This window comes from Tyto alba, unplaced genomic scaffold, assembly GCF_018691265.1.
Source record: "Tyto alba isolate M040663 unplaced genomic scaffold, T.alba_DEE_v4.0 Super-Scaffold_22, whole genome shotgun sequence".
In the NCBI taxonomy this organism is placed as follows: domain Eukaryota; kingdom Metazoa; phylum Chordata; class Aves; order Strigiformes; family Tytonidae; genus Tyto; species Tyto alba.
The window spans coordinates 2,820,362-2,834,003 of NW_024881296.1; the positions used below are offsets into that span (position 1 = coordinate 2,820,362).

Below are 13,642 nucleotides of genomic sequence, written 5' to 3' on the forward strand. Positions count from 1 at the left end.
AGCTTCCAAATCAATGTATTGACTTTCCTTCGAAGCTGAGGGCACTATAGTTGCCCAAGTTCAAGTTTCACATTTAAATAGCAGTCTAATTGAAGCAGAAAAGTCCTGATAACTGTTCTGTTTTTCCTGTGCTTGCTTTAACAGGCAGGAGTTAAATCGTGCCCTCTGGAGACTGCATTTGAACTCTCCAGTCGCATCCCCTTTTCTTTAGTTAAAATTGTGGTATGCCTCCTATGCAAGAGTAGCACAAAATGGAACTATACTGGGATAAAAGATCTAGTACTCGTTAATGTTCAGGGTTAAGTAGATATGTAGCGTAGTAAGGATCGTGCCCTGCCATTTATTTTTGCTAATTTGGAATAAGAGAAAGGATTGAGTCCAAGAGAACCTTAGAGGGCCATATTATTATTTTAACCCTTCAACTTGTTAGAAAGCAATACTGAGAAGGAAAAAGAAAATCACACTTGATGTTTATCAGTCTTATGTCTGAGCACCATAGTAATTTTACAGGCATGATACAGAGGTATGTAGTCTGTAACGTTAGTATATACAATCGTAGTTATGAAATACTACTTATGGAGAAATAGCTTTTTAAATCAAAACAGGTTTTTTATAGAAAATATTCTGTTACAAAATTTCCAGCTACTAGAGCAAACAAATTAAGCATCCCATACTTCCAATGAACTTTTTGTGTAAATATTTAGTTTCTGCTAACTATGCTTGAAAATGAAAATCTTTTGGTAAGGTTTTACTTGGCATTTATTTTTCTAAACTGTATTTGAAAAGTAATTTTTGAAGGGTCTTTAATATTAGGAAATGCTTTAAATCACAAGGGACAATTTTTCCCTTTTCAGAATAGTCTGAGTTTTTTCTGATTCTTACAGCTTCTAATGTCCCTTTTTCTTTCAAGTCAAGTAAAGCAGATAGCTGCTTAGCAAATTCTGAACTACAAGCTATGTATCTAGGTATCTAGCTTTGGTTAAAACAATCGTGATCAGTTTATAACAGTGATTATTGGAACTGGAATGAAACGAAGTAATTCTTGTTTCCCAGACTTGAATTCTAATTACCTACCTTGTACTCTGACCTTTCTCTTTTTATCTTAGAGTAAAATCTACTCTAGTCTTTTGTGTTTCTCAGTTGCAGTTTCAAGTTGTAAGAGATTGATTCTTTTCAAGATCCTTAAAAAGTCCATAATTTATTTTCAAATGTAGGAAAAAAAAAATCATCTACTTAAAGATATAGAACAGAAGTCATGGGGTGCATGTAAATATTGACTGTCTTCGTAAGCTACAAGTCCTATTGGGAAACTTAATGTCAAGTTCACTTTAAGTTGTTGTACCCAAAATAAGTCAAACAAGTGCTGAAAATGCAGTGTTCCTCAGTAAAGATTTTTACTTGACCTAAGGATATTTAACCTTTCAGCATGATCTTGGCTACCCTCCAAAATGTATCACTGAGGATGCTTTTTTTAATTGCTTTCTGTATTCAGGCTTTGTCAGTATTCACAGTGAACTTTTTGGACACTCTCTGGACATTTCATTTTATGAAACATCAGTAACAGATATACTTATAATGAGAAAAAAGGGACAGTCAAGGCAAGGTTACACAGCTGTCCATTTTCCCTCTGGGACTTACTAAGTGTTATACAAACAAGATTCTCTGGTTGCCTTTGCTTGTATTGGGACTTGCAGTCTTTTCTCAAGCTATGTTGTCTGGCCTGTTTTGTTTCATTATTAATATTTTGTTAGCAATTTACACTTACCATCTAATAATGGTAATTTTGCAGGGTTAATTACCTGTGAACAGAAAAAGTTTTGTTCTGAAAAATTACCCTGAGCATAGAGTGTGATCTGACGTGGTCTGCAGATTGTTTGGATGTATTTTTTTTTTCTAAAAAGTTAGATAGGGCTTTGATTAAAGAAAATTTAACACCACTATGTTATTACACCAGAGCTGGCTTTTCTGACTTAACACTGAACTTTCTGTTTAGTTGACCATGGCATGCAGCTGAAGCTATCTTTACTAGTGTTGTTTATGTGTAAGTGTCGTGGTTTGAGCCTGGTCGGCAGCCAAACACCACACAGCCACTCACTCCCCCTTCTCTTCTGGCAATGAGAAGGGACAAATGAGCCAGGCTTGGGGTTCGAGATAGGACTGGGATGGGAAAATCACCCATTATGGTCACGAGCAAAAGGCAGACTCATTAGGGGAAGAAAAAAAGAACATACATTTATTACAGACACTAACAACACATAACAGAGTAGGACAGTGAGAAGCATTGCCACATCTTGAGAACACCTTCCCCCCCACCCCTCCCTTCTTCCCTGGCTCAGCTCTGCTCCCGATATCTCTACCTCCTCCCCCAGCGGCGCAGGGGCAGGGAATGGGGGGTGCAGGCAGTGCTGTCGCTTTTGCCATCTGCGGTGGGGGGAGCTTCTGGAACTTGTTCCTCCTGCTCCATCGTGGTCCCCCTCTCAGAGCAGACAGTCCTCCATAAACTTTCTCCAACTGGATTCTCTCCCACAGGCCGCAGCGTTCCCCACACTGCTCCGTCATGGATCACCAACTTTCTCCAACTGGATTCCCTCCCATGGCTGCAGCCCTTCCCGAGCTGCTCCGGCGTGGGACACCCCCACATGCTGCAATCCTCCCAGCACTGAATTACAGCAGTGGGGATACCTTTTCCCATAAGACCCCGGCCTTCTTCGGGCACAGCACCTTGATTATACCAGGCGAAAAACACGGGCCATAAATCAGTGTCTGCTCCACCGTAGATCTCCATGGGTGGCAGGGGGGGACGCCCTGCCGTCTCCCCACAGGATACAGGGGGGTCTCTGCTCCGGCACACCTCCCCCCTCCTTTCTTCCTCCGTTCCTCCCTTGGTGTTCATGCAGCTGCCACAACTCCTCATCACAAGTTTGACTCTTCCTCATCACTACGTCCCTTCTTAAATACATTATCGCAGAGGCGCAGCCGATTGGCTCAATTTCCCAAACAGAAGTGGAGCTGACTTGGAGCTGGGGGAGCTTCAAGAAGCTTCTCACAGGGGGCCGCCCCTATAGCCCCCTCCCCTGCCACCAAAAAACCCCACCACTCACTCAACCCAGGACAGTAAGCCAAAACACAGCTGTGTGCTTATACCATAGTTGGCTTTGAAATAATATCAAGTATTGAGGACAGGGAAGACTTGTAATATTTTTTTAAGTTACTACTTTATTAGGAAGAAAGTGTTCTGAACAGTATGTGCTATTTTTTATGTGGCTAGTCATAAGTCATGATTGTAAGACTTTGGAGCAGAAGTATTTTGTCTAATCCCTTCTACCCCATTTTGCTCCACATAGATTTGATCTGTGATTAGATCTGTGTGTATAGATCTGTATATATAGCAGTTAATTATTCATGGCAGAACTGTTTCTTGAAACTCATACAAAGCTGGAAACCAGGTGAGTAATGTATCTCTAGTGCTCTGAGTATGCAAACCCATAATGCATTTTTAAACACAGAAACTGGTGCCCAGGCTTATTACCTATCACATGCAAAATGTTTACTCTGATATTTTGAACTTATTACTACAACAGGCCTCAAGGGCTCATTGTCCCCTTTGTGTGTGTGTGTTAATCACACTGCTGATGATGGGAATTAGCTGTACACATCAGGAGGAGGAGACCCATTGGACGAGAACTTAGACAGCAGGGAATATGAAATTCCTTAGCTATTAGATGGTGAGAACAGCACAGCTTAAGCATTGCTCCCACTTGGCTTGTCACCTTTGCATTTTGCGATTTTTGCTAAAGAAACAGTAGTGGAAGTAGCAGCTGTGAAATGTGATGATAGCACAGTGCTGCCTTGATAGAAATTGCAGCTCAGAGCTGCAGATCAAGTGTGGCACAGAATTTTGAATGATGGAAGCGAGCTGGTTTTCTGGAAAAAGGACCCATCCAGGTTAACCTTAGTAAAAGCTGACTGGCACTTGATGAATTAGCAAATGATTGTCCACAGAGGATTGCTTTCATTTGTGTCCTTTAAAATATCTTTTCAAATTTCTATTCAGTTATTTCTTTCACCTGTTAGGCCAGATTTCTTCTTAAGATGTTCTGTTCTTTGAATTACAGTGATTTATTTTTCCTTGTCTAGTACTGTCTGGATAGCTGATCCCTTCAGTCACATGGGTAAAATTTATGTATGTCAGGTATGTCTGGACATAAACTGTGTTGGATTTGACATTCTCAGGTTTTTCTGCTATATAAGTAATTGCATTAGGAATGGGAAGGTGTAATAGTGTGATTTAACATGAGGGTCCAAGAATGGTTTAGCTTATAAATGCTTGATCTTACATTTTCTGGGTTGGTCTTTTTTTTTTTTTTTTTTTTTTTTTTTTCTGAATCTTTGCTAATCCTGTGTAGAAGCTGTCAGGCGTGGGGCACTCCAGAACTGTTTAGAGCTCCTACACGTTTCCAAAATGAGAACTGGGAAAGAGATTGTCATCTTTGCAAGAGAAAAGCTCCCTCCTGTGGAAGAGAGAAACCTCTGCGGGAACTAGAAGCAATGTTAGGGCATGATACTGTGGTTTGAAATTAGCAGGAAAAAGTGGCACAAGCCCTGTACGAATTTGCAAATGCTGGAATTCAAAACCCTGTTCCCTGTTGTACTTTCCCAAAGCAAATTCTTCAGATTTTTTATGACTTCTTTCTAAAACTGTATATCAGTGATAGCTGTTTGCCATGTGTGAGCAAAACTGGATAGTTTTAAATAATATAATGTGGTCACAGTGGAATCTTTAGTGTTAAGGGCATCTAAAGCAGCTGATATTTATACAGATTTTGCTTCCTATAGCTCTTTGCTGAAAAAACCTCAGTATTTTGGGCACTTCTGTGAATTCCAGTTCATAGAATTTACATTACTTAAAAAAAATATTTTTTTTCCCTTTTCTAAGTGTGATAATCTATTCTATATATCCTGAAGATCTGTATCAAAATTATTTTGGATCTTGCTGCAATTGAGGGTACTTGGTAGAAGGCTCTGCTGAGCTCAAAGCCGTGTCTGACTTGGAAAATACAACTGCACAGGAAGCACGAAGATGAATTTGTGATGGAGGACCTGGAACTAAAACTCATCTTAATATCAAATTTCTGCTAGAAGCAGTATTTTTACCTTTGAGCTGAATAGGATTAGTGCTTGTGATCTGAAGGTGGAAGGCTCCAGCTCATTAGCACGTTAGCAAAACCCTGAGACATTTACTTCCATAAATGCTAATGTTATTCCCCTGAGAATTAAGCACTTTGGAGGGGATGGGGAGAGAGATAATTTAGCATTACGGTGGAGATTTAAATTTAGCAACTCGGATTCATTGCCAGGTGGAGGACTGAGACAGCACAGAGTGTGCTGACCCACTGCAGAAAAACGCTGTGTTGAGACTAGGTATTTGGATTCTGTTAACTGGCAAAATACTAAATTATGATCTTGTTCAGAGCTAGCTGGGTTCTAGCTTGTGGTACACAGCAACATGAATATAACTTTGGTTACAGAAGCATGTGATTCGGCACATTCTTTGTGATATGTAGTGGTGAAGTGAGATTTGGTTCTGTCTTGTTGTGGTTTGAGCCTGGTTGGCAGCCAACCACCCCGCAGCCGCTCACCCACCCTCCCCCTCCACCTGGAAATGGGGGAGGGAGTTGGAAGGGTAAAGAGAGACTCACAGGTTGAGATAGAAACAGTTTAATAATGGTAATAAAATGAAAAAAATGACAGCAATAGAAAATATAAATGGACAATGCACAATGCAATTGCTCACCCCCCGCTGACCAATCCCCAGCCCATTCCCAGCTAGAGATCCCGAAATACCAAGATCCCACAATCACAATCCCAGAAGTGAGAGAGAGCTCCTTCCCAACCTCCCCTCCTCTATACAGTGAGCATGACGTTCCATGATCTGGAATATTTCACTGGCCAGTTTGGGTCTGGTGCTCTGTCCGTGCTCCCTCCCTGCTCCCTGTGCCCTTGCGCACGGGCAGGACATGGGGAGTCGGAGAGTCCTTGAAATCTCAGTAGCAGCTGAAAACATCAGTGTGCTATCAGCATTCTTCTCATACCCAACCCAGTGATGAATCTAAAACACAGCACTATTCTAGTTACCAAAATGAAACATTAACTCTATTCCAGCCCAAACCAGGACATGTCTTTAGAAATTTATGGTGTAGCTGCTCATTTCTATATGGTTTGGAGTTACCTTTGAAGTGGGGAATAGTTGCTCTATTAAGGATGTAGTATCCTTATTTATAAGAACTGTGAGAGTGCTATAGCTTGGATGAATAGTCCTTGTGATTGTGTGTGTCAAGAAATGCAAGCTCCTGAACTTGTGGGAAAGCAGAAACTTCTCATGAGGCTGCATGCAACGAAGGCTGAAGTCAGAGTAATGAGGGATGCTGGCAGAACTGCCCTGTTAGTGAGGTTTGGTACTCTGTGAGCAACCTGGACCTCTGTCTGTCTCTGATCTCCCTCTGGACCACAGAGAACTCAGTGGCTGCTGCTCTTCAGGTGCCAAATTGGATTAAAATAAACTTGGCAATAGCAAAGAGCAATCCCTTTTGCATAATAAGTACTTGCAGTAGGTTCTGCAAGATTGTAGTGTGTGTGCGTGGGAGAAGTGGCCTACACAGTTACAAATGGGATGGGACGTCTTTTTCATGTGGCTTACAGCTTACAGATGGCTCCTGGGTTTTTAAAGTTCCTTCATGGTATCTATTTCCTCTTAGCAGCACCATGCAGTGATTGCCTGGTGTATTTTTGATGGCTGCTTTTTTCCCTCTGGCAATTCTAGTCTGTTTTTTTATTAAATTGAAGATTGTGTTGAGCACATTTTGTCTTGCTCTTCTTCATCTGCACCCCTCCACCCGCACTGTTAAATGTTTTTCATGAAAATTGAAAGAAAGGCTGAGGTCCCACATTGAGTTGCTTCAAGTTTTATGGAAGTGCATATCTGAACATAGTACAGTGGTTAAAATTAGCGTCCATAAAGACAGAAGGGCTGCCATATGAGTTGAACTGTAATATTAAAACAGCAGAAAATCTACAGGAGATGGACAGGAAATTAGTCATCATAAGTTCTACAGTTCACTGAGGTACGCTAATGAGAACAAAAGTAAAGGAAAAGTTTTAGTATGTTTTTTAGTGATTTCTGTAAAGCAACTGTGAGCTGGAAGAACATTGCTTCAAATCCCTAAATCTTCAGCAGTTAATTTTCTTTAACTGGAGTTGTGGGAATTGAAATAATGATAAAAATTCAGAGGAGAGAATTTATCAGGCATTTATTCTTGACTGTATAACTAATAATTTGTACCTGCTCACTTTAAATGGATTCTTTAAATGTTTGAAAATTTGTAGACCATGGATGAAGCAGAATTGCAGAGAGATGTTCTGGTGGTTTTGCAGTAATTTAAAGCACTGTTTTGGATTACCTGCTGCAGATTGCACTAAAGCCTTTTCTTCCTCTGGGAATTCTGCATCAAAGGGACTACACAGCAAGTAACTCATAACTGATCTGATATATGATAGAGCCAGCCTACTTTTTCACAGCATCCTAAGGACCATTACATCATTTAATGTTTCACTTCTATGACTTTTTAATAAAAGCCCAGAAGGCAAGTAGAAGGTGGACTAAAATTGATTCTACATTTTTTTTCTCCTCAATTGAAGTTCTCCAGTATCAAACAGAATGTGGAGTAAAACAAGCTTGAATCCCATGGAATGGAAGGTGCATGTAATGAGCACATAAAGGAGAAAGATTTTTCTGGATTTGACACTTGAACTTGCTGTTATCTTGGGGTTTGGCCCTTTTTATTTGTAACTAATCTTTAAAATTGGAGCTAATGTTCAACACATTAAAACAATTCCTCATGCATGCTTGTATACATGAACATACATATGTGAGTTCTTGTCTTTTTCTCCAGAAAGTAAGAACTGGAACTGGTTGTTTTATCAGGTATACTGTAAACAGGAAAATTAGGTACCTGTTTAAGTAATTGCATTGTTTGTCCATCACAGATTATTAGCTTTCATCAAGATTTGTAGCATGCAGAAACGAAGAATCTGAAAAATGAAAAGAAAGTACAGTTTTTAGAACGGGAAGATGGGAACAGTGACAGTGAAATCTGTCTGTGCATTTTCCTGGGCTACCTTATACTGTCTTGACAGAGACACTTCCTTTCTTGGGGGAGAACCATGTAAAAATAATGCCTTTTGCAGAAATAATCACTTTGGATCTTAGGATTCCAGTTTCTTGATTTTTCACAGATAATTGTAGCTTGCATGAAGTACTTGTCAGAAGGTGCATTGCTAAACACTTTAGATTTGTCTTTTTTCTTTGGAGCCAGAGAAGTGAAAACAGGAAATGTGTACTAACTGGGGAGAACCTGTGCCTCTTTTCCCAGTATAAAGCTACCCTCTTCATAGTCTGCTCTTCAAGAGCAGGTAAGAAGGCTGTGATGATAACATGGTTAACGTCTAGATTTTGGTATTTTGATTACAATAAAGATGGGTGAGACAGTTGCTACAAGGCTAACTTGGCCATGGTGTGGTACAGGTTAATACTGTTCTATCCAGGGTTCCCTATAAGAATATAGCAAGTCCCTCAGTCTTGATTTACACCTGGACTGCTCATCAAGAGTTCATTTCCATGGGAAAACAGGATGCAGCACATCCACATTTTACCCTGGTCTTAAATTTGGGTTCAGGCATGGCGTGTATTTTGACCTGGGAACTAAGAAGTGTTCTCTGATTCCCTTAGCCACTTGTTCTTTTTTGTTGTAGCTATGGCTCATGGGAATGCAGCTCAAAGACTGCAGTGGTGCTACCTGAACCAGAGGAGGAAGTGGCACAAAATCAGAGCAATGACCCTGCCTGGAATATAGTGCTGCTTCCCCTACCCCCTTGGATTATTACATTAAAAGTTATTGAATGGCTGGGGATCTTACAAGTTTTGTAATTAGCTACTTACTGCAGAGCATTCAAGGCAAATGAATAATAGACTGAAGAGCAAGTGGTGAGAGAAGAGAAAGTATTTCCTGTCTCTCCATTACAGATGAAAGATGAGATGGGACATGAGGGGATGGCAGGTAAGCTATGACAGTATTCGCAAGCAACTACTGAGTGCCTGGAGAATGCTCTAGTGAGATCTGAAAAGTTTTGAGAGTGGTATGAAATCTGTGGAAAGTTACTGACACTGAGCTTAGTGAGCCAGAAGCCTAAAGCTACTTACCAATGAAAGTCATGGGAAGTTCTGTAGCAGATTTTTGAAGTTTGGAGCAGTTTTTCTAGCAGAAGCTGGAAGGAGTATTAGACGTGACTGAGATGGAGACTACCAAGATCATTTTTTTGGGTGTTCTCTGGTATTGTTATATTTTCATATGAAGACTACTAGTGACCGTTTCCCTACTACCTGTGGATCAAAACCACAGTGTCTTTGCATACGCTTTGAGATTCTCCTGTGTCTCTCACTGTTTCTATAGTACCATGACTCCATGCTCATGCCCCTTCACTCTTTTCCCTTTAGATATCTGGACAGAAGCCGGTGTCTCAGATAAGGAATGATCACTTGAGGATTTATAGAATGGAGTGCATGGAAAAAACCCTGTACTTGCCTGTCCTAGTCATGATTCTCAAAGAATAAATGCTGTAGGAGGACTGATAAGGTGACTAATAATCTTCCTTTCCGGTGATATTTGGATCATATCTGAGTCCTGGAGCTAAGTATGTGGCAGCATTCCTTCTTTGATTGCTTATTTGTGGTCGAGGGCTGCTGTTGCTGGCATTGCAAGGTTGAAGCAAAAGGAAATAAGAACTAATATCTGGTTTTATTTTAAAAATGAGAAAAAAACTGCAAGAAATTTTTCAGCTAGCTCATCGTGTAACTGATTCTGTACCTATATGCGAGCACAAAATGTTAGTTCTTGATCCCTAGAGAAAAATAAATATTTTTCTAAGATCGAGAAAATGATCTGGAGAGAAAAATCTTTTCACTGTATTTAAAACAAACAACCCCCCTGGAAGTACTTCCTCAGTGATTTATACTTAATTTGTATTAAAATGTTTAGGTCTAAATTATTGGAGTTCTGTTTTAATCAAGGGCCGTTAATCGACATTTTAGCACATTTGTGCAAATTTGTCCCTCATGTTAGCTCCATATGTTTTAGGGGAACTTTGTACCAGGAGGGCATTCGGTACCTTTTCTTGGTTTCTTTACCACCCTTTGCTCAAGGGTAGCAAAGTTCAGTGCAAGCATTGTGCATTTGTAAATGAGATCAGAACATTTATATATGACTATTGCCTTGTTCTGATAGGAAAAATGTTGCAAGCCTCTTGAACAGTGTTCAGTCTGCGACAGAACTGAAAGACACATGAAGCCATTTTTTTTTGTTTTAATGCTTTTAAATCTTTGGAGTGCAGTCACATAGTTTCCATACAGAACAAGGATGACTGTAGTTGTATTTTCACACAGTGTTATTTCTTGCATTTGCTCAGCTTACCTGTAGTGCAGTATTTAGGCAGAGATGTCACTGAAGCCAGAAGTAAAAATAATACAGTTAATTAAAAGCAAACAAAAACAACAAAAAAACCCCACCACACAAAAAAAAAGCATCAACTTTAGACTATATATTCTAAACATCGAATTGGCCAGGGCTTGTTCTCTACAATAAGTCTGAAATATAAAATTACCTGAGGTGAATCTGTTGGCATAGCAACTTAGACTGAGTGGAGGAGTGCCATCATAGTCAGAAAATAGTATATGTTGTGATGTTATTGCATGCTACTGCCACTTCTCTGCAGACAAGGCCCTGTGGGGTTCACACTAAGTTCGTAATGATTCAGTTCAAGCTTCTGAGAACATCTGGTCCCTGTAGCACATACGCTGTAGCTTAATGTAGATATTAGATGTTATCACAGTCACTCCCGTAACAGCAGGATGGCACCTAATCTTGCAGTTAGCATGCTGAGAATGGGCAGAAGGTCCATCTTAGCTCCAACAGTCGTACGGCTCTTGCCTTCATCAATAAACTTGATAGTTTATTACTGCTTCTCTTGGGATTGTTCAAAGGCTGCAGAAGTTATTGAATGGAATACTAGGGTGTTCCTTGCTGTTTGGGATAAAAGGGAGCAGGAGTGTCTGTTGGTGGAGGAAAACAAAGGTGTTATGGATAGCGTACGAAGCACTTGTACATGGCAGCACTGATACTCAAGTTTGTCCAAATGAGGAAAAACAGAATATCAAAGCCTTACACTTGGTCAGTGCAGATGTGCTGTTATGAATTATTTTTTTAATTTAATATTTTTCGCATCAACATTGATGGAAAAGCTGTCACTGCTTTTAAGCCTTGTCTCCAATGGAGGTCTCTCTGTAACTATGCACTCATACCTGATTTGTGCAACTCACTGCAGGTCAAAACATTACAAACTCCAATGATTGCAGTGGGAGAACTCACAAAAGTGTAGGATTCTTCATTTGTCTATGTCTTATTATACAGAGAAATTCAGTGAGTGTTAGAGCACCATGGAAACAATCTGTGTAGTTGTCTGAGTTCTCCTGCACTGTAACTGCAGACACTGCAGGAACCCAACACTGACTATCAGCAGTGCTTTCTGTAATCCACTTCTTTATTTTTTTGGTGGCTGGTCATTTTCTTCATATTTATTGTTGGGATGCAGTTGGAATCCCTGTGAATTTCTTCTGCAGGAGGAGGCAGAGAAGGTTGTCTGTAATGTATAAGGTCAGTCATGGGTTTGTCCTTCCTGAGTGCACAGAACTAAGCTGTGTCAACTAATAAGAGAAATAATCAACAACTTTGAGGTAGTGACAGAGAAAACGATACAGAGAGGGCTAGTTTGGCTCTCCCTGGGCTGATGCAGCCTTGTCTTCCTAAGGCAAAAAGCCAGAGATTTCAGGGATTTGAAGCCTTAAATGCCGGTCTCAGGGAGAGGGTAAGAGGAAGCAGTCCAAGGAATGCTGGCAAAAGCTGCCAAGCATGCAATGGGGAAGGCCTGTGGGCAGAAGTGCCTGTCTCTCCTAGCCAAAGATCTGGATTAGCTGCACTAAGGAGACTTTTCAGTCATTGCTTGTGAGCTTTGTAGAGCTAAGGGAAAACATCAGTGTTGTAAGACTCAGTATACTACTGCTTTGAGCTTCAGGGTTGACACAGCTATTAAGGCAATGCTCAATGCTTTGAATTCTGAAAGCCGCAGCACTTGTTTCAGAACTCAAAGAGGTTAGCATTTACAGTGTACCACATCCTTATTTAATCAAAGCTTTACATGGAGTCTCTAGAAGAATGGAACTGTTTAACATAGTACATGCGTCAAAATTTTACATAGCGAGTGAGGCAGGTGCTCTTAACCAAATGGAAACCAACCTCTGCTGGCACATAAAATCCTTATATTACAAAACCTACAACATCCATCATTGTACAGAAGTTCTTTTCACATTTTTTACAGGAAGAATATAATAAATGAGATTTTCAGATACTCTGATAGTCTGGAGTCAGTAAGGGTCACTGTCTCTGCAAACCAATGGACAGAGACACAGCTGAAGCCAATGAAACCTCCCTAACTTGTGTTAGCAGGGCATGAAGACTTCAGCAGTATTATTTTTTTTCCAGATACAGTGAGATGATAGGAGCTACAAAAGCCCATAGTAGCTGTGCTAAACACAAAGCATTGTGCAAAATCTAATGAACTATTGCAGGGTTGCAACTGTAATAATCATGACTAATAGCTTGCTTTTGAATCCTTTTACTCAGCAGTCTGAAAGTGCTAACTGCTACCTAAATATAGATGAAAAAGTGACTCTGAAAGATTTTGTATATTTCTTTCAATCTTTCTTATGAAAACAAAAGCTGCACACTTGAAGTCTCTCATGTATAAAACCTTCAGATATGAGTGATTTGTGGTTTCAGCTGGACTGACACACTGTCAGCATTTTCTGACATTGTAAATGATAAAAATAAATATATATTTAAGCTTAGTTTTTTGTGTCCTGTTTTGAATTTTGGAGTTCTGTAAAAAAACAGAAATTCTTATTAGAAAAAGCTGTGTAAAGAACAAACTGATCTGGAGATTAAATGCTATTGATTGAATAATGAATCAAACTTTCACAGCAACAGTTTTTTAGTGACTCAAGCTTTATGAATATTTACCAGTTGTCCTGGATGAAAGAAGGTCAAAACATAACTTTCCAGGAAACTGCTAAAGTCTTTCGTCTCCTTTACTAGGAGCAAATGTTGGCTGTGTTAGCAAAGCACTTGGTGAGCAAGGGGAAATGGATGGGACTATTTTGCTTTGCCATGTTTAGAGTATCAGAGCTAGTGGTATGGATACTCAACAAACACCAGGTGACTAATCTCTGTAGGAATAATGTAAGGCCATCAAGCCACATTTCTGTATGCTTAAACCTCATCTAGGGGAGAAGGATATAACAGCTGATAAATGGCATTTGCACCTTCCCCAGGACAAGCTGTTAACCAGTTCTCATCCTTTTTACCACTGCCACTGTCTGTAAAAGGGGTGCTGCAATTCTGGGCAGCAATTTTAGGATATGGAACCTGCAAGACATGGTTGGTCTGGCTGTTCTCTCCTTCCTTTTAAAAGAAGTAAC

At 40.1% G+C, this 13,642-nt stretch overlaps 1 protein-coding gene across 7 annotated transcripts in view; it reads left to right on the forward strand.

Annotated features, from left to right (window-relative positions):
- PLEK (pleckstrin) overlaps window positions 1-13,642 on the forward strand; it is a 67,774-nt gene that overhangs the window by 19,743 nt on the left and 34,389 nt on the right. The window lies entirely within an intron of this gene.